Source organism: Panthera onca, chromosome C1, assembly GCF_046562875.1.
Source record: "Panthera onca isolate mPanOnc1 chromosome C1, mPanOnc1 haplotype 2, whole genome shotgun sequence".
In the NCBI taxonomy this organism is placed as follows: domain Eukaryota; kingdom Metazoa; phylum Chordata; class Mammalia; order Carnivora; family Felidae; genus Panthera; species Panthera onca.
Window position 1 is genome coordinate 176,248,505 of NC_138346.1, and position 25,111 is coordinate 176,273,615.

At 41.7% G+C, this 25,111-nt stretch overlaps 1 long non-coding RNA gene across 3 annotated transcripts in view; it reads left to right on the plus strand.

Annotated features, from left to right (window-relative positions):
* The first annotated feature begins 12,793 nt into the window (after positions 1 to 12,793).
* Positions 12,794 to 25,111, plus strand: part of LOC132672651 (uncharacterized) — a 240,514-nt gene continuing 228,196 nt past the window's right edge. For all 3 annotated transcript variants that reach the window (XR_009607626.2, XR_009607623.2, XR_009607627.2), the window contains exon 1: positions 12,794 to 12,952. This is a non-coding gene — a long non-coding RNA (uncharacterized LOC132672651). The remainder of the gene's footprint in view (positions 12,953 to 25,111) is intronic.

The window sequence follows — 25,111 nt, forward strand, 5'->3', positions numbered from 1 at the left end:
GGGTAATAAGCAAGCCCTATTTGATGATTCTAATGGAGATGGGGGACAAAATCTCATAAACCGTTTCCCTTGCATAATGTCACTTAACAAGTCTTATTTCTGCCTGAGTTTATTGATTGGTATTGCCTTGTATTTTAAGGAATTTTAATTTACTAAAGCAGAAACCATCCAAAATGAGAATATGAGACAAAATTTCCAAAATTTCATCAAGTTCTCCTGCGAGAAATTGCTCTGGTTTATTTCTTTCTGTTAGTGCCTCTGAGAGTTTGTCTCAACATAACCATGAGAGTGTGTATTTTCTATGGCTAAATCGGGTGAGGGGAAGGAGAGGGTGATGATGCATCTAGAAGCTTTACATAAAAATATGTCCCATCTGTAGTAAGCATCAGAGTTCTGATTGATCAGTGGCCAGCTTCATTTGAAAAGTCATCCCTTCATAATATTTTTCTTACTAATTAGGTCACAGTGGTTGATTTTCTTTCCATTCATTAATTCATTCAGACTTTTATGCATAAAACACTTAATGGGGCACCTACTATGGGCCACACGTTAGCATTTGGTGCTAATGGCATCTAAGGAAAAATAAGTCATCATTGACTGAATCCAAGATGCTTCTGTTATATTAGAGGAGATAAATCAGAACACAAGGAAATTAACACAGTGTTAATTTATTTAAACACATTTCTGTTAAGGTGACTTACAAAAATTGTGTTGGAGGGGCACCTGGGTGGCTCGGTTGAGAGGCCGACTTTGGCTCAGGTCATGATCTCACAGTCCGTGGGTTCGAGCCCCGCATTGGGCTCTGTGCTGACAGCTCAGAGCCTGGAGTCTGCTTCTGATTCTGTGTCTCCCTCTCTCTCTGCCCCTCCACTGCTCATGCTCTGTGTCTCGCTCTCTTTCTCTCAAAAATAAATAAACGTTAAAAGAAATTTTTTAAAAAAATTGTGTTGGAGCAGAAAGCACAGAGTAGATTTCGGCATGCATTGGGAAATGGCCTGATGGAAAGCTTCACATCTACATCATTCATTCTTTCATTTCAGTCCCCAGTTAGTTAATACCATGGGTTGTTTATGATGTAGCATTTATCCCTCTTCCTTCACCCGTAATCATTTCTTGCAGCTCTCCTAAGTATTTCTGAAAAATAGAACACACAGACAAATCAAAGGGTTTTACTACTATGGTTAATTAACTGGAAACACTGTTATTTTCATGTTTGGCTCATTAACTTGGCACAGTCTGCTTTCTGCTTGTCATGAAATCCCACGTTTGGCTGTAGCTCTCCACCCAAGTAATGGAGACTGACACCGAAGGCCATCTTACTCTCCGTCTTCATGTGCTACCATAACTTTCTTGACTTGGGGTCCCGTTGTTCTGGTGCTCAGTCTTCTGTCTTTAAGGAATCCCCTTGCTTTATCAGTAGCTGCTGGTCTGCCTTTCAGTGCTTGGGTGAGCCTGTGCTACTTACTTTGGAAATCTCAGGCTGCATACTGTGAGGCTTTCCCTTACTTAGCCAGAGGGAAAGTTTATTTCTTTAAGCTCTCAGTTTTCATTGTTCTTTCTTTCTCTTGGATGTCTCCCAGTTTAGGCATTTACATCCAGGCATAGGGTTATTGCTAGCCTCCAATGGAGGCATTTTTCACCCCAATCTGCTGATTTATTGTCCCTTCAATCCTATTCATAGCACGTTTGATAAAAATAATAATTGCAATCAATCAGGCTCAAGCTATGTGCCAGAAATTGGCTGGTTGTTTTGTGTACAATGTGTGTAACCATATCAATCATCCTGAAAAGTAGGCACATTATTATCCTGTTCTAACAGTAAGGAAATAAGACTCAGAGAGGTTAAGTGACTGGTCACAGAGTGAAAAAAATAGAGAACCAAGATCAAAACCAAGATCTTCTGATTCTAAGTGTTAGATTTTTCCCAGGGTACAATTTGGCTTTTTCTTGCGGCACATTGCCAGGAATTTGTTAGATATTTAATAGCTGTTTGTTAAGTGAATGCATAAATGAGCATGTGGAATATCCCGTATACTTTTTGCTATACTGAAATGCTAAAAATGTCTATTGGCATTTGATAATAGACTTGCTCACAGGCCATAAGCAACTAGAAAAACTGAACAATATACATGATACATCTGTTTAAAGACATTGGACGGTATGGGATTATGCTTCACAAGAGAAGGTAAACAAATGAGGCGAGGCCCATGGTCAATTCAGCTTCCAACTTGGAGGCATTCTCTGGAACGTGGGACAGGGAGGGGGAACCTAAGGAAAGCTTTGCAGTTTCACTGAATCAGGGAAATAGATAAGCATTTGGGGAGGCCTACGTCGCTTGAATTATGGGGCGGAGTACCACAGAAGAGGGAGGTAAGCCCAGAAAGAGATTCAGAAATATGCTTAGGGGTCCCCTTGAGTCTAGATAAATGCCATCCTGTGCAGGTGCAGAGTGCTTCTCTCTGAGGTCAAGCAGACAATATCGGCCAAGGAGGTATAAGCCAAACAATTCCTAAAGCCCACAAAGAGCTGGGAGTTGTGAAGAGCCAGGGTGTGGAGACCTTGCTGGACATCTAGGACATTCCATCGAGACCCAAGAAGGCTCATGCTGCAGTAGCAGAGTAAAGGATAGTCTTACTCTAGACTTACCCGAATAACCTTTAAAAACAAATCTTTTTTTTTTTTTTTAAATGGAATACACCTGATTTATTTATGGTGTAATCCTTAATTTTTATACATATTTCTTTTTTTAATTTTTTAATTTACAGCCAAGTTAGTTAGCATATTAAAAACAAATCTTAAAAACATGAAGTTGATTCACAAGCAATTAAGTGCCCCACGAAAAGAAACTTTCAGACTCTTTAAAGGAAGATTGTAAAATCCAGATCTTCAGTAATGTAAAACTTATAATGCCCAGCATTCAGTAAAAATTTACTAGACATACAAAGAAACAGAAAAATGTCACCCATAACTGGAAGAAAAGACAATCAGTAGAAATAGGCCCAGAAGTAACAGGGATAATAGAATTAGCAGACGAGGACTCCAGAACTGCTGTCATAAATGTTTGCAGGGATTTAAAGAATCATAGAAACATATGAGTCAGTAAATAAAAGATACATAGAGAACCAAATAGAAACTCTAGAGATTAAACATGTTCAAAACTTGAATGGAATTTCAATGGATGGTCTTAATAACAGAACAAAAAACTAGCAAGCTAGAAACTATCTAAGTGGGAGCACATAGAAAAAAAAAGGCACAAGACAAGAACAACAGCAACAAAAAAACCCTACCAAAAACCAGCCTTAATCACCCTGAGAAAATAGTCTAATGTTCATGCAATTAGAAACCCAGATAGGGTGGTAGGTGGTGGTAAAAAAATTATTTAAATAATTGCCAAAGGTTTTCTAAGTATCGTAACAGGATAAACACCCACAGGAGTAAAAACCAGCCCGGCACATCATAGTCAGATTGCTGAAAACCAGCAATAAGAAGAAAATTGTAAAAGCAGCCAGAGAAAAAGACACATTAAATACAAAAGAGAAATATCCTGGAACGGCTGCTGAATTCTCAGAAACATACGAGACAGAAGACAGTGGAACAACATCTTTAATGTGCTAAAAGAAATTGTCAGAGTAAATGTCTATATCCAAAAGTAATCTCCTTCAGAAATGGAAGGCAACGAGTCCTCCAGTTTCTGGTCTGACATGTAAAGACCTTGGAAGTTGACACTCCCATTTCACAGCAAGGAAAAAGGTGAAACAACGCAAAGCAGCAACTCTTGTAAGATTGATGAGAGGCTTGAGGTCACAAGCCGCCACCCTGAACATTGGACAGACAGGTGAATACAAAGAATCAAAGTTGACTTGGAGAGGACGCCCAGGATCAGAAGCCTGCTGCTGGTGTCCACATGCCCCCGCATCAGCCGGGCTACTGAGAAATAGCAGAGGATTACAACTGCAAGAGTTGTAACCTCAGGCCCTATCTAACAAAGAGTCTCTAAGGAAATCCAGAAGCAACAGGGCAGACGAAAATAAAGACATAGGAGGGAAGTTTAGCCTCTGCCTTGGACAGCTACAGCGAACAGGAAACACAGCCTCACTCCTAGCCGGATACGCACTGCACCTCACGCTAAAGGCCCATTTACTCCATTTCTCTTTACTTGATACATCATGTCTGGCTGTCAACAAAAAATTAGAAGGCACATGAAAAGGCAAAGAACACAATCTGAAAGGGGGAAAGCCACCACCACAACCAGACTCAGATATGGCAGAGATTTTAGAATTATCAAACTGGAGGAACTTAAAAATAACTTTGATTAGGGGCACCTGGGTGGTTCAGTCAGTTGAGTGTCCAACTTTGGTTCAGGTCATGAGCTGATGGGTTCAAGCTCATGGGTTCGTGGGTTCAAGCCCTGCGTCAGGTTCTGTGCTGGCGGTTCAGAGCCTGGAGCCTGCTTTGGATCCTCTAACCCCCTCTGTCTGCCCCTCCGCTGCTTTGCTCTCTCTGTCTCTCTCTGTCTCTCTCAAACAATAAATTTAAGAAGCATTAAAAACTAATGCTGATTAAAATGCCAAGGCCTCTAATGGAGAAGGTGCACAACATGCAAAATTGAAAGGCAAAACAAAGACATTTTCATGCATGCACAAGATGAGAGCATATGTCACCTGAGCCTGCATGATGAGATATGTTAGAGTATGTTCTTCTTTTTTTTTTAATTTTTTTTTTTTTAGCCTTTTTTTAATTTATTTTTGAGACAGAGAGAGACAAAGCATGAACGGGGGAGGGTCAGAGAGAGGGAGACACAGAATCTGAAACAGGCTCCAGGCTCTGAGATGTCAGCACAGAGCCCGACGCGGGGCTCGAACTCATGGACTGCGAGATCATGACCTGGGCCAAAGCCGGCCACTTAACCGACTGAGCCATCCAGGCGCCCCTGTTCTTCATTTTTTTTAATGTTTATTTTTAATTTTTGAGAGAGCACAAGTAGGGGAGGGACAGAGAGAGGGAGACAGAGGATCCTAAATATGCTCTGTGCTGTCAGCACAGAGCCCTATGTGGCCCTCAGACTCATGAACCATGAGATCGTGACCTGAGCCGAAGTTGACGCTCAACCCACTGGGCCACCCAGGCGCCCTGAGGAAGTTCTTCAGTTTGAAGGCAAATGGCACCCGATGGAAGCTGGGATTTACATGATGAAAGCATGGCGTCAGACGTTGTAAATATATGGGCAAATGTACAGTATTTATTTCTCATTAAAAAAAGTCCTCCTTAAGAGAGCACTGATTCTTTAAAATAAAAAAAAAATAATAGTATATTGGGAAAGTTATAATATATGCAGAGGTAAAATGTATGATGAGTAAATAAGGGAAAGGGGAAATTAAAATATACTGTTATACAGTAATTCAAAGGGATACATACATCCCTATATTTATTGCAGCGTTATTTACAATAGGCAAACTACGGAAGCAGCCCAAGTGTCCATCTATAGAAGAATGGATAAAGAAGATGTGATGTATATATATATACATATGTGGTGTATATATATGTACATATATACACATTATACATATGTATATACATATATACATATATGTATATATACATGTATATATACATATATACATATACATATATATATAATGGAATATTATTCACTATAAAAAGAATGAGATCTTGCCATTTGCGACAACTTGGATGGAGCTAGAGAATATAATGCTTATTAGTGACATAAGCCAGTCAGAGAAAGACAAATCCCATATGACTTCACTCATGTGTGGAATTTAAGAAACAAAGACATGAACAAAGAATAAAAAGAGATAAACCAGAAAACAGATTCTTAACTACAGAAAACAGATTCTTAACTCCCCTTTTATTTTAAAGTGGAGGGGGTGACGGGATGAGTGAAATAGGAGATGGGGATTAAGGAGGGCACCTGTGACGAGCAGTGGGTATCGTCTGGAAGTGTTGAATATTGCACACCTGAAATTAACATAACACTGTATGTCAACTACCCTGGAATTAAAATAAAAATAAAAGGAAAGTAATAAAAAATAAAATAAAAAGTAAAAGACAGGAACGTAAAAAAAGGAAATCCACTGTTACAAGCTTCTTATGTTCCAGGTGAATTAGTTTAATATTATTTGAAGATGGACTGTTTTAAGTTAAAGGTGTGTACTGTAAATCCTAAAGTAACTAGGAAATAAAAAAACAAAATGTTAATTTTAACAAACCAATAAAAAAAATAAAATAGGTGGCACTAGAAATTATGCAGTTAATCCACCAGAGATCAGGAAAAGAGGATAAAAGAAACGAAAACACAGGTGGGACAAATAGAAAGCAAGATGTTGGCCTTAAACACAGCCATATTGATAAGCACATTACACGTAAATGGTAAAAATGTTTCCATACTCGGAAAGAAAATAACCAACTGAAGTTACTAACATATTTTATAAAATCACATAGTCACTGATTGTCACAGTCACACTGACCTAATTTAGCATAGTGTTCAGCAAATTCCTCTAACTAGTCAGGGCTCATTCTGGAAGGTGCTGCACCAGGATTTAGGAAAGCTAACAGTGATGGGAAATAATACAGGTGAGCGCAAGTCTCTCCAATGGGGCGCCAGCCAGGAGCAAGGAGATGGAGATAAATGTCAAATTTGGAATAAATGATCCATTACAGGAACAAAGATTGAAAGATTTGTATCTGTGTTCTTTCTTATATTTTATGTACCTATTATACAGTTCTTTCTTCCTTTCTTTTTTTGTCTTTTCCTTACGCTTGATATTTTCTATGAGGAGTTTTATTGGTAGTTTTCTTTCTATTGAGTTTTTAGGTTACAGAATTTCCAGGTGGAATTGACTCATGGACTGGGTGGTTGACAGGGCTTTATGTCTCTCCGTATTTGAAAAAGATGAAAGGATCTTTGTATTATGGGGAAGTGATCGTATTATGATTCTATTATTGGTGGGAGTTAAATGTAGCTAAAAACATGAGCACTAAATGGATAGCTGAAGGTGTGGGCTACGCACGTCATTTGTGCAATGCTTTCAGCTCCCTTCCTGGGTTTCCATGCTCAGGCCTGTAGGACAGGGGTCGGCTTCTGCAGGCAGCACGCCCCAAACTCCCCTGATGGCTGGCGTCCTTCTCTGTTTCACCAGTGGGAGGAAGGTGCACGAGATTATAAAGCAGGAGTAGAATTGGGGAAAAGGGATAGGAAGGGGGAAGGTCATTGCTCTTCTGTGTCTGCTTTCGCTGTTGTCAGGCAGAAACAGGTGGCTGTGAATGGTGGCCGCCTTCAGTAGGTCTAGTAGCAGTAGACCTGGTGGCAATTGATTGCCAGTGACTGCTAGGTTATGGCTTTAGTGGTGTCTGTAGGAAGGGTGGTCCTGGCTGGAGCAGCAGGTGTGGTGGCTACATGTCCTTAGGCGGCTGCAGTGTGGGCCTCCAGTGAGCTCCTGGTCTCTGCTGACACTGCCTCCCTTTTGTGCCTCAAGCTGGTAGGGTGGTTGCAGCTTCCTGCAGTTACTAATCTCTGGGATTACTTACCACCCCCTTTTGGCATCCTTTGCCTTCAAGTCCTTTTAGAGCCAGGAGCCTGTATTACCCCTCCCCTTCCCATTTGAAATCACTAGTGTGGTTTTGATATGCCTGAGGAGACCCTGACTGATACAGGGGACATGAGAGATTTTGGCCGACGTAAGCTCCTTCTGGAGAATTTCCTAATATCTCCACAGCAGGATAGACCAATCTGAGAGGTGCTTAGCACACCTCTGTCTTTTTGGCCACGACTCCTCTGCTCCAGCTTCCCGGACTCCCACCTCTTTGAGTGTGTTCACCTACATAGCATGTGCCTAGCACTCAAAATGTTAAAGCCGGGATGAATTTATTGGGTACTGAGATGATTTCTATGACCTTAAATACCCTTCCTAGTCCTAATCTTTTAGAATAATGAGTCTACCCTGTAGATTACTGTGAGATGCTACAGATTTTTTTGAAAGGGATCCATAAATCCATATAGGCATAAGAATTTGTATGCTGCAAAAAATACCTAAGCGGCTCAAAGTATTATTATTTTTTTGACCTAAGTGTATTAGATACTTAGAATTGGCAACATACAAACTAATTTCTGCATTAATGAACACAGCCACTTTTATAACTGCAGTTTTAAAAATCAGTAGTTTAATAAATCAGTAATACTATTTTTCTTCTTATGACAGGGGGCAATCCACAAATTCTTTTATGTTTAAAAAGGGGCATATTTACCTGAAAGGGTCGGAAACCACAATACTAGGGTTCTCCATTTCAAACATGACATAGTTTCGAATTCCAGTGCCTCAGTCTTGAAGTTCTAAAGCCTGCAGGTTTAAAGGATGATTTTTCTGGAACGCGTCTTTGATTAACAAGATTTTACTTATTTAAGCTATACTATTAGTAAGCAACCCAGACTTAATATGCTCCGGTCATTTGGGAATTCCAGAACAAATGGGCTTTTGTTGGCAAGATAATTAATTTTATGAACAAGTGTAGTTTTGTTTCCTCATTTTAATTCTACCCTAAGAAGAACCTGGGGGAGAAAAGTTTGGGAATAGCGGTGAAATGTGACTCTAAGATGAGCTTAAGATACACTCTCTATTTTCTGCCTGTCAGTAGAAGCACTACCATTTTATGATGTTAGATTAACATGGTCATTTCTGTTATAAAAATGACCAGTGACAACAGATTGTGGTTGAAAGAAGGGAAACTAATGTTTATTGGTGGCCTACAAAGAGTAAGATGCTGAACCAGCAACCCCCTCCCCCCAATTTTATTTAACAGAGGCTCCAAACGTACAATAATATGTCCAAGGCTAGACAGTTAATAGCTAGCAGAGGCAGCATTTAAATAGATGTTTGTTTGGTTAAGAACTAGATTTGACACTGAACGCTGGGGTTTGAATCCCAACTCCACCAATAATTATCTGTGTGACCTTGACATAATCACCAAGTCTATCTTCAGTTTCCTCATCTGTAAAATGGGAACCATATACTGCCTCTGTCATAGGGGGTTTGAGAGTTAAATGCGATAATGTATGTAATGTGCATTTTGGGGCTAACACCAGGGAACCCATAGCAACTCCATGTTAGCTCCTCCTCCTCCTGTTTTTTTTTTCTACCCCATTTTCCTTAAAATGAGAATTAGTAAAACTGATGCTTAGATGTAATTCTGTCACTAAGAACTAAAGGTGTACGACTTTCCAGAAGTCCTTAAATCTCTGACCTTCAGTGTTTCATTTGTGAAATGGAGATAATAATTCTTTTCTAGCCTATTTGCCCATTGTTATGAAAAAATTAAGTGAGATTTAGAATGCAAAAATGCTCTGTGCACAAATGTGAATTGATACACACACACACACACACACACACACACACACACATATATTTGGAGAGCTGCACTTTCCTTAGAGTCCATTTGTTTTAAGATTAAGGTGTTGCCTTGTTTAAAGTTTTGATTTATTTATGTGTCTCTTTATATAATTTTAAGTGTCCTCAGGAAAGGGTGTGTAAGCTCTGTTTGAAACTCACTGCCGGTTTCAATATTTCTTCCTTTTCCCGGAGAAAGACTCAACTTAGTAAAGCAAACTGGACACTTTCTCACCATATGTTTGTCCAGACAAAGGAAGGGACCGTAACTGGCAGACTCAAGCTGACGTAGAGGATGTTTCTTGCTATCTTCAACTTGAACTTGTCTCACTTGACAGGACAGGCTGATTTATGCTGCCAGGTCAGTTCTCTTAGGAAGAAGCCACTTGTCAGATGCTGCATTTCATTTAGTGAGTTTCCAGGCACCTCGAATCCTTCGTGGAAAGAGGTGAATTGTGGATATAAATATAAAGAGACAAAAATAGCAATTTCCCTTTCCATTGAGTACAGACTATTCAGCATAGCCAAAATGAACTGAGTTAGTAGAAGTTATATTGTCACTATGTTGTCTTTTAAATGATTAATATTAAGCCAGAGGTTATGTTCACCTTGAAAAGATATGTCTGTATAATCTGCTAATCTTGGAATTCAGAAATTTCTCTTCAATCTATCCTTTTTTTCCTCTACTGTTGCAGCTGGGGTCCCTCATCCTTTTCCACCTGGGCCATCACCACGTTCTCTTAAATGCCCCTTCTCAATGTGTCCCAATCCAGTCCAATCCAATCCATTCCAATCCAATGTCCACCTTATTGCTAGAGGGACATTTTTCAGGCACAGATCTGAGCATATTGCTCTTTCATTTTCCCCCATTACTTAAAGGACAAAACCCCACACCTTTTGCATGACCACGCTCACAGGAAATATTAGCTTCCTACGTCCCTTCATCACTTAGCATGGCCCCTTAGGGCCAGCTAAGATCTTTCACTGATCTCCACGATTTTAGTCTTTGACAGATGTCTGGAATGCACATATTTATGTTTTCTTTCCCATTGCCACTTTTTTGTTCAGGTTCATGTCATCTGCTTTTCTGGACCACTCCCTGTTATTCTGTAGCCCCTACAGGCAGGGGCCCAGCATCACCGGAGTGCAAGGCACGTGGTCAGGAAGGGGTCAAAACCTTAACTGCCGAAGGGGCACACGGGAACGTAAATGAGTGAAGCCTACCAGGGAGCAATGGCGGCCATGACATAATGCGGAGGTCATGTCTCATCTACCGGCAAGAGTGGCTGCCTAGGAAAGTGCCTGCTCATTGTTTCCATGTGGGAATATGCTGGTGTTGGTGGACCTTCTCATATTTTAAGAGAAGATGCTAATCTGCACATGGTATCTACTGATACATTAATGTTGGCAGGTAGTTCACATTTAAAAATCCCTATTGCTTGGGCTAAACAAGGCTGCAGGTCAGATTTGGCACACAGGTAGAGAGGTTATGACGTCTAAGAAGAGGCTCAAGAAATATTTACGAAAAAAATGGATCCAGGATGCGTTTCCTCTCGGGCTCTCGCTCAATCTCTTCCTGCCTCCTGGATTGTGCCCTTTATTTAATCCCCCTTCAAAGTATGGTGTATGTTTTTCTCAGACCTTTCATGCCAGTTGCTCAGATCAATTGAGAACCCACTCTGTTCGAAGCCCTCGCGGTGAATTGATAATAAAGTAACATTATCCCTGAATTGATGGGATAACAAAGTCAGGTAGTTTATGGCAGTGGCAGATAGGAACAATAGTGTTGCAGCTATTTTTTTTTTTTTTTTTTTTTTTTGAAAGTAGGCTTCACATCCAGCGAGGAGCCCTATGTGGTGCTTGAACTCACGACCCTGAGGTGAGATCAAGACTTGAGCTGAGATCAGGAGTTGGACGCTTAACTGAATGAGCCACCCAGGCACCCCTCCAACCATTTTTAAAAATCTAGCTTCTTCTCTTGATACCATTGCACTTGAAGGATAATTTTAAGTTAAATTGTATGTCAATAATTGAACTGCAAGTGTTTCACATTTTACTAGGGTGTAACTAGACTGTGGGCTCCTCAGTGGCAAGGAGTTCTGATTAAATGGGATTTATACTCAGTGCTCCTACAGATCAGGAGATAGTCAGGTATGTAAGTGACAATAAATCATTACCTACAAGTCGTTTAAAACTCGTTGGTTCATCAGTGGTTGATTTAGTTAGGATGAGAATCCTATTAGTGCAAAATTCATATAACTATCTTGCAAAGTAGGGCTAAGGCTTTTACTTTGTCCATGTGTGCCCTGATGGATGTTAGCTGTGCCCCGTTGACTCTCTTGAATGGTTATGTTCATAAGCTGTGTCTGCACTTTAAAGTTTCTTTAAAGTGATGCAAGGTATAAAAGACATTTGGAAGAAATTTTAATGTCCAGGCCTCTTAGATTTCTGTGATTTTTTTCTAGTCTTTTACAATCATCTCGTTCACTATTAATTTGCAATAATGACTTTTGCCATGGTGTCTTTAAAATGTTGACATGGCAATCACCTGTATTTTCATATAAACAACAAATCTCTTTATAAAAATTCATACTTCAGTAGTTTACACAATATGTAATTGAATTTAGTGATTATTTTTCAGAAATACAATATGTAATTGAGTTTAGTAATTATTTTTTCAGAAATAAACCAGGATAAACCAGAATAAAGAGTAGGTAACCAAATATAAGTGACTTGTGATCATCATATCACTGACCTGGTGGGAGATAAGTTTCTAGCATGCTGGAGAGACAAGGACAATAGCACTGGACATTCTCTGTGCCAGGGACATGACTCCATCTTTTGCAAAATGAATAGAAGCTATCAACTCCATCATATCAGTGAGGCAAAGCTTCAGTTAAGTCTACTAGTCAATGGATTCAGGTAGCATTTATTGGGTTCTTTGCAATAATAATATTTTTTCACCCCATTAAATGTTCAATGGCATTTCCAAGTGCATTTACTTATATTATCAGACTTTACTGGTATCCCTATGAATGAGACCTTTTTTTCCTTTTGACAGATGAGGCAGTTTTCACACAGGTTGAAGTGACTTCCCTAAGGTCGTATAGCTTGAACTTAATACGAGTGAAGGGCTAGAACCCTAGTCCAGTCTGACCCAAGTTCAGGACTCTTTTTGCTCCTTAGTGCTATCTATCCAAACCAGGCTAAATGAACTCCAAAGACCCGTTTAGCTTTACCATGCTCTGATTCTGTGATATATTAGCAATATCCTGCTTACATCATCCATTCTACAGCTACGAGCTTCTATCCCTCTATGGCTCTGTGGCCACTGGCTTGACGTGGAGGGGAGAAGGAGATTAAGTAGAGGGGCCAATTAGTTTTGGACCGGTTGGTAAATGTTTCACAACATCTTTGAGTTTGTCCCTCTCTCCTTTGATGAATGGCTCTTGCCTCTTTTTGACAGATTGATCTTGAGTGCTGGGTGTTTTTCGCTCACCACATTAGCTGCCAGTTTTCCAGGCTATCCCCCCAGGACTGAGATGAGGTGAGAGGTAAGTTGTTTGTAAGTATGACTTGACTGAGCAGTGCAACCAGGCTGAACGTTCAGAAAGCCCTTCTGTGCTCGGAGCCTGCTTTCATGTCTTGGAAATCCTGATTTATTTCAGGACAGGGAAAATCCGAGCCGGCTTGCAGACTGGAAATTAAAATCTTAAAACTATGTACGAAAATCGAATATTCCAAATGGCCTGGTTTAAACATCACCCTGCCTCATTGATCAAATGTAAAAGTTCTTGAAAAGAAGCAGGGGGATTTATGACTGGGTGTAGGACGGGGGAAAGGCTTGGCGAATATTTATGGGTAACTTCAAGGAGTTCCACTGACTGTACCTTAGTCTGCTTTTGTACCTTTAAGTTTCTGCTTTGGAGATTTCAAGCCTGCAAATGCTTATGGATTGAAAAATATTTTGGTTTGGCTGTATTCTGTGAACTTCTGAATTTTGGGGGGCAGGAGAGCATATGTATTTATTTGGACACATTTATCATACTGTACGTAAGTATGTATGCGTGTGTTTTTATTCCTTTCGATTTATATCTTTGATTTTCTTGAGGACAGGGCCTTTGCTTTAACTATCTCTGTGCCCCCAGACCTCATACCGTTTTGGAAAGTGGAAGGTACCCCATAAATACTCTGCTGGTTTCTATTGTCTCAGTTACTTGTGTTGAGCACCTCTTTGAGCTAGGTCCTGTGCTAATGGCTACGGGAGGCAGACAGACAAATGGAGAGAGCAGGAGCTTTCAAAAAGAACTTTACTTTAAAATCTTACAAGATCATAATTGAAAAGGCAATGCGTAAAAATAGCTAGCCTTACAACTGAGCTCTTCTTTTGCGCCCTTCAGTTACCACTATGGCAGGTAGGGCCACACGTGTGGCCCATTTCATATACTTATTTAGGTATATTAGGAAGAGGCAGGGAAGGCAATTTGAGTTTTGTTCTCCTTTTGGCTGGTGAAGAACAAGATGAACACGTACAATGCTGGCTGGCGGATGGGTTGGTAACAGGAATGTAAAAAGGCCATCAGTAAACTCTAGAACCGTTACAGGTATTTCCACGTAAGTTATCTTATTTAATCCTCGTAATGTTTCATAGGATTGGCATTATTACTCAAAGGTATTAAAATACTGTCTTCTTCTTAGAAGCCTTTCTACCGTTTCAGTCTATCAGACACTCCTCATATTCAGGAGCCCGCTCCAATGACCCCTCCTCTGTGATTCTTTTTCCTGGCCAGATTCACAGGCTCCTTCTTTTCTGCTCCCTTAAGGCTTTGTGTATTCCTCCAACTCGGCAGGAAGCAATGGCATCGCATGAGGAGCCCTGCTGTCTGTTGGACTGCAGGCTCCCCAAAGCTGTCACTCCCCTGTCCCACAGATAACGCTTTCACCCATCTGCTTGCTCAGCCTGGGACTCCCGGTGCCTTCCCTGACACCTTTCCATTCCCCATCAGTGAGCCACCACGTCCTCTGCATTTACCCCTGCCCCCCCCCCCCACCCCATGCTTCCTAATTCCTCTGGCCTGCACTGCAGTCACTGTAGTTCTTTCCAGGCTCTGGGGACAGTCCTCTTCCTCCCTAGTCTCTTGCTCCCACTCTTGTGGCTCATGTCATTGCCCTGTGGTCCAGAAACCATTCAGTAAATTCCCACTGCTGTGAAAATAAGCCCGAAGATTGGAAGGCCACTTACAGGACCCCCCGTGACCTGGCTCCTCCCCCAACCCCAGCCCCCTCTTGTATCCTTACCCTCTGTTGTCAAAGAGCTTAGCCTTTTCTTTGCCAAGTGCTTTTCTTTCTCCCTTTTTTTTTAAGTTAATTTATTTTGAGAAAGAGAGAGAGAGCGCACTGGTAAGGGGAAGAGAGAGGAGGGGAGAGAGAGGGAATCCTAAGCAGGTTCTGCAGTGTCACTGCAGAGCCCTGCATGGGGGTTAAACTCGAGAACGAGGAGATCCTGACCTGAGCCGCAATCAAAAGTCGGAAGCTTAACTGACCTAGCCAGCCAGGTGTCCTGCCAAGTGCTTTTCCGCCTCGTGCTCCTGCCTCTGCCTAGAATGGTCTCTCTGCCCAAGCTAGCTCCTGCTTGCCCTTGAGGTCTTAGCTCAAATGTGGCATGCGCGGAGCAGGCTTTACTGAGTGTCTGATTTTCAGAGGATGATATTTCTTTTCCTTTATGGCATCCTTCAGAAATTACATGTATGTGTGTATGTATTTGCTTAATGTCTACCTCCTCTCCTGGAAGTCAAGACTTGTGGGGACGAGATACATCCGTTCAATTTTTTTCACTGTTACAATCCAGTACTAAGTTAGTGCCTGAGAGTATAGAGGGCATTTACTAAATATTTAATAAAAATCAAATAAATGAATAAGTGGATAAAAACAAAAGTCTTAAAATATGACTATCACAGCAGTACTATTGAATGGGCCCCTTATTTTTGTTTAGTGTCTGTCTCCCGAGTAAAGGTAACCAAAACATGTTTTTTAAAATTCCCACTGGGCGGCGGGGGAGGGCACCTGGGTGGCTCAGTTGTTAAGCGTCTGACGTTGGCTCAGGTTATGATTTCACAGTATGTGGGTTCGAGCTGCACATTGGGCTTTGTGCTGACAGGTCAGAGCCTGGAGCCTGCTTTGGATTCTCTTTCTCCCTCTCTCTCTGCCCCTCTCCTGCTCTCTCTCTCTCTCTCTCTCAAAAATGAATAAATATTACAAAAATAAATAAAAATTGCCACTGGTTGTAAATTTCCTTTGATTCTCACCCCCCCCCCCCGCCCACCAAACCGCATTTGAAAGGTGCCAACTGCCCCATTTATGAGAAGCATCCATCTGAAAATGTCCCACCTCCTATCCATGCACCTGTTAGTGGTCTTCCCCTGCACTTACCTGCCCCCCACCCCCATCCCAAATGGCGGCAGGGCTCTTCACTTTGGTGAGGGCTGTTGGGCAAGCCATTTTAGCCGCATTTCATAATGAGGAGACTGAGGCAAAGAGGAAATGAAATCACGTGGCTGAGCTAAACCAGGGCCCCCAAGGCATGTGTCGGAGAAGATGGATGAAATGGCCAGGGAAAGTGGAGAGGGATTCAAACCACGCGCCTCACCCAGGCTGGCGGCGAGGCCTATGGCAGGTAATCACACTCAGAATCCTGCACTTGGTTTGAAGGGCCCTGGTGTTCTGAGAAGGGAGCCCAGACCCTGCCAGCTTCGTGCCAAGAAAGAAGTTCTCACTCGGAATGTTTTCCCGACAACATTTTTTATTTGAAAGAAACCTAGCCAAATGAAAACACACGCATGGGGTTTCTTCTCGTGCGTTTCTCTGCCTGTATCTATATTTCTTTTGTATTCTTGACCACCCTGACAGTATAGTTTTTATTTTGAGGAGATTTTTAAATAACTTCCCTGTAAATCATTCATCTTCTTGTCCTGAGGTAGACTGAATTTTCACCTTTTCCAGCCAGTCTTAATGTAGCAGAAACAGTCGGAGGTGCTGCTGTGCCTTTAGGTGCTGGGGCAGAGAGCAGGGTTGGAGCAGGTGGGCCGAGCCAATAAAGTACAGCTGGGAAACCGGAAATGGCAGAGAAATTTCCCCAAGTTGCCCTGTGCTGGAGCCTGGCCATACTCTCCTGTGAAACCTGGCCAGCCTCTGGTTTCCTTCCCACTTCCCTCCTGGGCTTGAGACGCTGCTCCCATCTTGGACCTTCCTTGTTCCCTGTTGTAGTCCCTCTTTGCCCACATTGAATGCTGCCTCCCACGTAGAGGTCAGGGTCATCACTGAGCTCATTCCTGCTTCTTGCACTGGCTAAAGAGCATCAGATTTACAACGGTGCCCTCCCCCATCTCCACCGTGAGTGCTCCCTTTTGCAAGGAATGCAGGACAGAGATCTGTCTGAAGGTAAGCAAGACATCTTTCGTGGTCCTGAAAAGTCCAGGATAACTCTGACTTGCTTTCTGTTTATTTCATTGTGCCAAACATGAGTCCGTGGAATCCACTTGTGACTTGAGTTCCAGATTGTCTTCCTGGAAGTTATCTCTGAGAATATCATTCAGATGACTTCTGAACACTATTTCCTAGGCCCTGAATGGCCCTCTTGAGAGTTTTCCTGCCATTACCCCTTCCCCTCAGCTCAATTCTAATTGTACCTCTTCCACCCTGGAGCCTTGTCTGAGGACATTAGGGGAAGGAGTCCATGCTCTAGCACAGCGATTTCCAGGTTCGAATTCTAAGTTATTTACCTGCTAGCTGTGCAACATAGAACTATTCGAGTCATCTGTGCCTCAGTTGTCTCATCTGTTAACATGGTAACAACATTAGTATCTATTTTGTAAGACTGTTGAGATTTACTGAGTTAAGTGGTTAGAATGGTTAAATGCTCAATATCATCCTCTTTATACAATCAAGCTAGTTCGGAGTTCATAATAATCCATAGAGCTTTCGTTCACTCCTCAAGTAAATAATTTCAGGATTACTTGGTGCTGGTCATTCTACCAGGCACTGCTCACAACCTAGGATGCTGTGTTCACGGTATTGTACATCTGCTTCCTGTCCTTGCTCTTAGCTCTAGAGACGGTGAAGGTAGAAACTTTCTTTCTGAAGATGCCACATGGTCGTTTCCTAGGGAACGCACTATGGATTGAGTTAATTTTTTCTCTGGATTAAAGGAGTGTCATGGAGATGGGCCTGAGGGATCCCTGTTTTACCATTTGAGCATACCTGATCTCATAGGAGATATGTTCACAGCATCGTCACGATGACCATTACCACCACTGGCACCTCCTTCACTGCAACGACCACCATTATGTGCACCGTCGTCACCGTCCCTGCTGTCATTATCGCCACCATCATGGCCGTGCTGTCACTACCAACATGGCCACCATCGTCACCATGAACGTATATATAATAATGATTATAGTAATAACAAAACGAGAGAGAGAGAGAGAGAGAGAGAGAGAGAGAGAGAGAGAGAATCCCAAGCAGGCTGCATGCTCAGAATGGAGCCCAATGTGGGGCTCGATCCCACAACCTGGATCATGACCTGAGCTGAAATCAAGAGTCAGACACTTAACCAACTGAGCTACCCAAGTGCCCCTGGGACAGCTTTCTCCTATAACTTCAGTTCTTTCCTAGTTCTAGAAACTGTTCCCTCCTCTTTCGTCTTCTGACCTAAATAGCAGCAGCTCGGAGCTGTGGCTAGACGTTGTATGTTATCTCCTGGCACTCCCTTCAGTCCTGCTCACACCTCTGAGAGGAGTCCTGTAATTAAATACTTTTCAGTTATCTCTGAGTTTGCCACCTGTTTCCTGCCTAGGCCCTGAATGATGTGATACAATACAAAATGTAATATATAATTCCTGAAAACAGGAATGGAGGAAGAAAAAGAAGGAAAAAAAATGAAAGAAAGAAGAAAGGAGGAAAGGAAGGGGAATAAACTCAGATTTCGAACACCAAAAGAAGATCACTGTTGTAATTTTGGTGCGTTTACCTTCAGTTTTTGTTTTCTATGCGGTTTTTAATGTAGCTGTTCCTGTGGTATACCTGTATTTATGCTTCCTACTTTCTTCACTTTATTACATTCTTCTATCTTTTTTATCATTGCTTTGTTCTCATGACTATTATTTGCAATGACTGGATAATATTCTGTGGAGAGTTCTTTTATTTTTTTTCTTGGTTACAAATGATGCATTTTCCATATTTCAGTTGTACTTAAATAAATTCCCTGAAGTATGATTTTTGGGTCAAAGGAAATGAATAGTTTTTGACTTGTAATATTATTCCCAAATTTCAAATCAAGGGATTTTATTTTAGAAGTTAGTATCAACTTCAGTTCTTAAAGGGGAGATGTAAAACGCTTATATTTCCTTTTATAATTGGTTTTGTGTCATATGGTGTTTGCTTTCATGTAGTTTTTTCTTGGTATTTCTCCATCATTTTTTTTCAAATGTCAGATTCAGCACTAAGCTAGCTTTTATGACTTGTAAGGTAAACGTTCTTGTTTCTTACTCTAATAGTGCCTTTCCAAAATTTTTTTTTTGCAGTCTAAATGCATGTTGGTGATATTTGGTTCACCATGGGCTTTTGTTGCATTAATTTTTATTTTTTGAAATATTGCTTTACAGTGTTATTTTTATCTTGATAACTGGGTGTTTGGGCATCCTGTTAGAGTTTGCTCCTGAGGCGAGTGTCTCACTCTTCTTACCCTCATCCTGGCCCTGGGGCTCATGTCTTCTTCATTTTGGCACCTCTAGTCCTTAGCATGGAGTCAGCACCTGGAAGGCGTATGGTACCTCTTGTTTGCTTGTTGATGTGATTTATTATGCTATGTCTTACATATGGAGCATTTTGAAAGAGGAACTCTCTAGCTGATTGGCATGAATCACTTCCCTGTCCATAGAAACAGACTTTCCCATGCCCTCGGCTGCCCACTGTCTGGGTAAATGAAGCATTTCTGAAATGAAGGCTTTTGTAAATGTGCCTGAGAGCACTCTGTTTGATTATCCATTTCATTATGATTGCTTTCCCTTACACAAATACTATCTAAATATTATGGTGAGAAATAAAAACAAAACAAAAATACTGGAAGATAAAAAAGGAAAACCAACAATCCACTCTTCTTTCTCCAGGATTAAGCGTGGAGCAAAAGTATAAAACAATTACAGTTTCATCTAATTGAATGCAGCTGTGAAAATACCCTAGCACACTGGGATACCGGTGTCCCCTTCATCCCGCCCTATGAACATCTTGATATCTGGGTTTGTTCCACTTTAGCCCAAGGCAAGGTGTATGTAGGAAGAATGAAACCATGCCTACTGGTTGAGGGAAAGGGATATATCTTTTCATAATAGTCAAACTGGAGCTTAAGCCCATGGGATTCGATTATTTCGAGGTTCTGATTTCCAGAACTCCCTCATCAAGAGGAAAAGGGCCATCAGGTGTTCAAATAGACTAGTGAAGGTCAAAGCAATGGTCTGCTTTCTAGGCTTCCTCTCCTTTCTGGGGGATGGGAACTTTATGTTTGTTGGTCAGTGTGTGTCAGATACTTGAAATTTGTTGTGGTTTCGCAGCACGTGGATGGCGTAGTTGGTTAAGCGTCTGACTCTTGGTTTCGGCTCAGGTCATGATCTCATGGCTCATGGGATCAAGCCCTGAATCAGGCTTCACGCTGACAGTGCAGGGCCTGTTTAGGTTTCTCTCTCTCTGCCCCTCCCCTGCTCGCGTTCCTTCTCTCTTAAAAAAAATAAGTAAACTTAAAAAAAATTGTGATTTCATTTTATCCTTGGAAATATGTGTTTTATCTGCATTCTGTAGATGAAGAGATAAGGCTTTAGACTGGTTGATGGCTGAAGGCTAAATACCTTCTCAAATGAATGGTGTGGAATTTGGGATTTGGACCTGCATGGCTTGACTCTGAAGTCCATGATTTTTCTATGACATTATGCTCCATAACCCACTATTATCCACAGGGCCCCTTGGAATCCAGCCTCTCTACCTTTTCCCCATACTTTTGTCTCTTACCCACGTTCTAAATCTCCAACTTCCCCTCTACTGGTATGCTCTCAGCTGCCCCATTCTCTTTGCTCGTCATCGGCTTCTCTCAGCAGTGGCCTCCCTTCTAGTCTGAGATTCTGTTTTATAGCCATGGATATTTAAGACAGAAAGATATTACCAAAAAGAACCTCTACAAAGGGAGGAGCACATTAATCTTGTTTTTTCGTAATATCCCAGCACTCTAGAAGAGTACTTGGTAAATGAGGTGCCAAATAACAATGCACTAAATATACCAATTTTCAAAAACACACAAGGACCTTGAATCTTCAAATTTTATTTATTTAAAAAAAAGTTTTTTAAGTTTATTTATTTTAAGAGAAAGAATGAGAGTGCAAGTAGGAAAGAGGCAGAGAGAGAGAATCCCAGGCAGAATTTGTGCTGTTAGTGAGGAGCCCAACACGGGTCTCCATCTCATAAACTGTGAGATCATGACCTGAGCCGAAATCAAGAGTCTGATGCTTCATCAACCCCAGGTGCCCCTAAAATTTTATTTGATGAATCATTATATCAATATCATAAATTACATTTTTACTATAATGCTTGTTAGTGTTTTCTTAGATTCTGATGGTATATTAGTTAATAGAGTCTTGGTTTTTCAACTGCTACAGTGTTTCTTTAAAAAATACAATAGGGTCACCTGGGTGGCTCAGTCAGTTGAACGTTTGACTCGACTTCAGCTCAGGTCATGATCCCAATGTTGTGGGATCAAGCCATGCATTGGGCTCTGCTCTGAGTGTGGAACCTGCTTGGAATTCTCTCTCTCTCTCTCTCTCTCAAAAAATTTTTAAAATACAATAAAAAGTTAAAAATACCATATTATCCAATAATTCCACCTCTGGGTATTTATCTGAAGGAAATGTAAAAACTAACTCAGAAAGATACCTGCAACTCCATGTTCACTGCAGCATTATTCATAATAGCCAAGACATGGAAACAACCCAAGTGTCCCGTGACAGGTGAATGGATAAAGAAAATGTGGTACGTATGTGTGTGTACACACACACACACACACACACCATAGAATACTGTTCAGCCATAAAAAAGAAACTCCTGCCATTTGCAACAACATGGAGTGACCTTGAGGGCATTATGCTAAGTGAAATAAGTCAGGTAGAGGGAGACAAATACTATGTTTATATGTAGAATTGAAATAATCCCCTCCCCCAAACAAACACACAAAACCCCTGAGATCATAGGTACAGAGAATAGATTGGTGGTTACCAGAGGTGGGAGGTGGAGGGTAGGCAAAAGGTAAAGGGGGTCAAAAGGTAGAAACTTCTAGGTATAAAATAAGTAAGTCCTGTGGTTGTAGTGTTCAACTTAGTGACTATAGTTAATAATGCTGTATTGAATATTTGGAAGTTGCTGAGATCTTAAAAGTTCTTACCATAAGAACAAAAATGTGTGATTATGTATAGTGATAGATGTTACCGTGACTTATTGTGGTGATCATTTCACAATATATACATATATTGAATCATTATGTTGTATACCTGAAACTTCTATAATGTATGTCATCTACATCTCAGTGAAAGAAAGAAGACCCTTCCTGAGGGGATTATGGGTAAAGGCAGCAGCCACCTGGGGTGACTGTGATAAAGGCACTGTTACACCCACAAAGCAGTGCTTGTTCCATAAGAGCACCAGACGACCCCTATTTGGCCTCTACTGAAAGCAGTTCTGGGAGATCATAGTAAGCAAACGAGTTTGGGGGGGAAATGATAGAGAAGCAAACTTCTGCTTACTGTGAGAAAGAACTTTGCAGCAACTAGAGCTTGCCCAAAGATGGAATGGGCCAATATAGAGAGCATTGAGCTTCCTGTCTTCAAAATTATTTAAGGAAAACCCACATAGACATTTGTTAGGATACCTAGAGTCCCTAGCTCATGGGTTCAAAGAATCCCCTCACCCCCAAAATACAAAAAAAATTAGACAGGTGGAGAAAGAAAACTTTAAAAAAATGTTTATTTATTTGTTTAGAGACAGAGAGAGACAGAGAGAGAGAGAGAGAGAATGCACACAAGCAGGGGGAGAGGCAGAGAGAGAGAGAATCCTAAGCAGGCTCTGTGCTGTTAGCGTGCAGCTGGACACATGGGGCTCGATCTCACAGACTGTGAGATCATGACCTGAGCTGGTCAAGAGTCAGATGCTTAACTGATTGTTTAAAAAGGATTGGTCCCGTGGATCTTGTCTCTATTGGGACTTAGCATCTGTGTGAGGTCTGGCATGGACCACTGAGTCTAAAGCTCTGAATTTGGAATCAGAAGTCCTGGATTCTTCACAAAACACTGGCCAGCTGTTTGACCTTGGACAAGTCCCTGAGCCTGACTTTTCTCTTACTTTAAAATGAGATAATTGAGACACCTGAAGAATATCCCAGGTTTCTTTGAACTGTAAAATTGTTCATCTGTCATAGTGTGTGCTTATAATTAAGGAGAATTGATACTCTCAGAGAGGGTCTGTATCAGCTTTGGGAGATAATAATGTAAAACAGCCTCCTGCCAATGGATCCCCTTCACACACATCTCAGAGCCAGGTCAGTGGTGGTGGTGGCTATTCCCATCTCTTCATGCCCGAGAGATTCCTTGAACAGAGCCTTGCGTCTTCTGTCCTAGGGACATGTTTGTGTGGAAGCGTGACTTGTGGGCTTTGAACCAAGCCCAAAGGAATGTTTCAGGTTTGCTCTTGGCAAAGTCCTTCTTTCCTTGCTCCCTAATGAAGGATTGGAAGGCTAAGAGAGGCCTCACGTGGCTCTTCTTGGCTGTTGCCTCCCTCTTTAAACAATGGCTGGATGCGTTCTGTAGGAAGAAAAGGAAACATATGGATTGAATTTCCCCCAAGTGCACTGTGGCCCAGGAGTAGATTGGAGGCCGGGTGTGGGGGTGAGTAGAGAGGAAGGCTTTGGCACAGCACACCGGGGAACTTTGTGAAACCTGGGTCCCATGAGAAGTGGTGGGGTGGGGACAGGGGGTCAATAACTAGCTGTGGCCAGGTGTGTTCCGAACTGGCTGTAGTGGGACAGCCCTTTATCAGGGACCTTGGGAAATGGAGGAGTAAGTGGAATGATATTATAATGGGAAAAGGGGCAGGTGTGGTTGTCAAGTCAGGCAGAGGCATCCAAAGTTTCTGGAGCGTCCTTAAGGGTCTGAATGTCGAGGGATCCTTCCTGAGGAAGCCAGGTCTGGCTGTATCCCATGCCTTGTACAATGGGATTGAATGTTTGGAATTTAGTTAAGTTTAATCAGAAAAGCATTAGACAATGTGTGTGAATCCTACATCCCTTGCCAAATTACTTAGGACCTATCAAATGGAGAGTCATGATGGGGCCTCTCTCGTTGGCATTGTAGATACATTTGCAGATGGCAGGTTGGACAGCAAGAAGGGGAGAATTTGGGTGGTTGAGGAGTTAGAAGTGCATCTTTGTGCTTTTGTACATGTTGTGCTTCCATTTATAAAGACCTCTCATCCTTCTCTCTCTTTGCAACCAATCATGCCTGCCCCTTCCATGCCTGAGCTTCCTGCCATGGTACCCACACTAGCAAGATTATGATCCCCAGGATGGACAAGACATGTAAAGCTCCCTTGCCACGTGAACACGAGGTTTGGGAATAATCTCTACCTTTACATGTGCATCCCTTATTCCAGATACCCATAAGCACGGTGTTATGCTCTCTCTCTCTCTCTTAATATTTGAAGTTTAGTTATTTTGAGAGAGAGAAAGACAGAAAATCCCAAGTGGGCTCTGTGCTAACATGAACTCATGAACCATGAAATCATGACCTGACCTGAAATCAACAATTGGACACTAAACCCACTGAGCCACCCAGGCGGCCTCTTGATTCTGAGCCTGGGTGCTTGTTTCTGTCCTACTGGTTGAGAGTGAAATTCTAAAAACTGAGTAGTTGTCTGTTGGCCTGATGCTGTCTCAGTACTCATCACTCCTTTCTTGTGGGGAACCTTATGCCTGACTTCTGTCATCTATTTTATTTTATTATTTTATTAAAAATGTTTATTTATTTTGAGAGTGAGAGAGAGTGGGAGGGGGCAGAGAGAGAGAGAGAGAGAGAGAGAGAGATGAAAGAGAGAATTCCAAGCAGGCTCCACACTGTCAGCATGGAGCCTGACGCAGGGCTCAAACTCACGAACCGAGAGATCATGACCTGAGCCAAGATCAAGAGTTAGACGCTTAACCAACTGATCCACCAGGTGCCCCCATCATCGTTTTTAGAATGAACCTTTTTAGTTTACATGTGGCACCAAGAGCACTAAATGCCCTGAAACCTGAATGATCGACCTCACCTCACTTCTTTGCATTCAGATTCTCCTTGGTCTTAGACTAGATTATAGTGAATCTTCCCCATCTTCCTTGGACTTGGTTTTTAATTCACAGTTCTAATGGAGAAGAAGCTGACTCTGTTGGCCATGGTCTTCTTCCTCAGCTCCTAACTTTGTTTTGGTCTGGCTTCATTCCTTCTCAGTGAAGAGAGTGCCGAACGTACCATGTCATCAATGAACTCATCTTTGAGACTTACTAATATTACTTGTCCTGTGAAGTCTGTGCTTCCTCATTAGCAAAAACTTGGTGGCTTCATTTCATGTGCTTCATATATCTATTCTGCATTTAT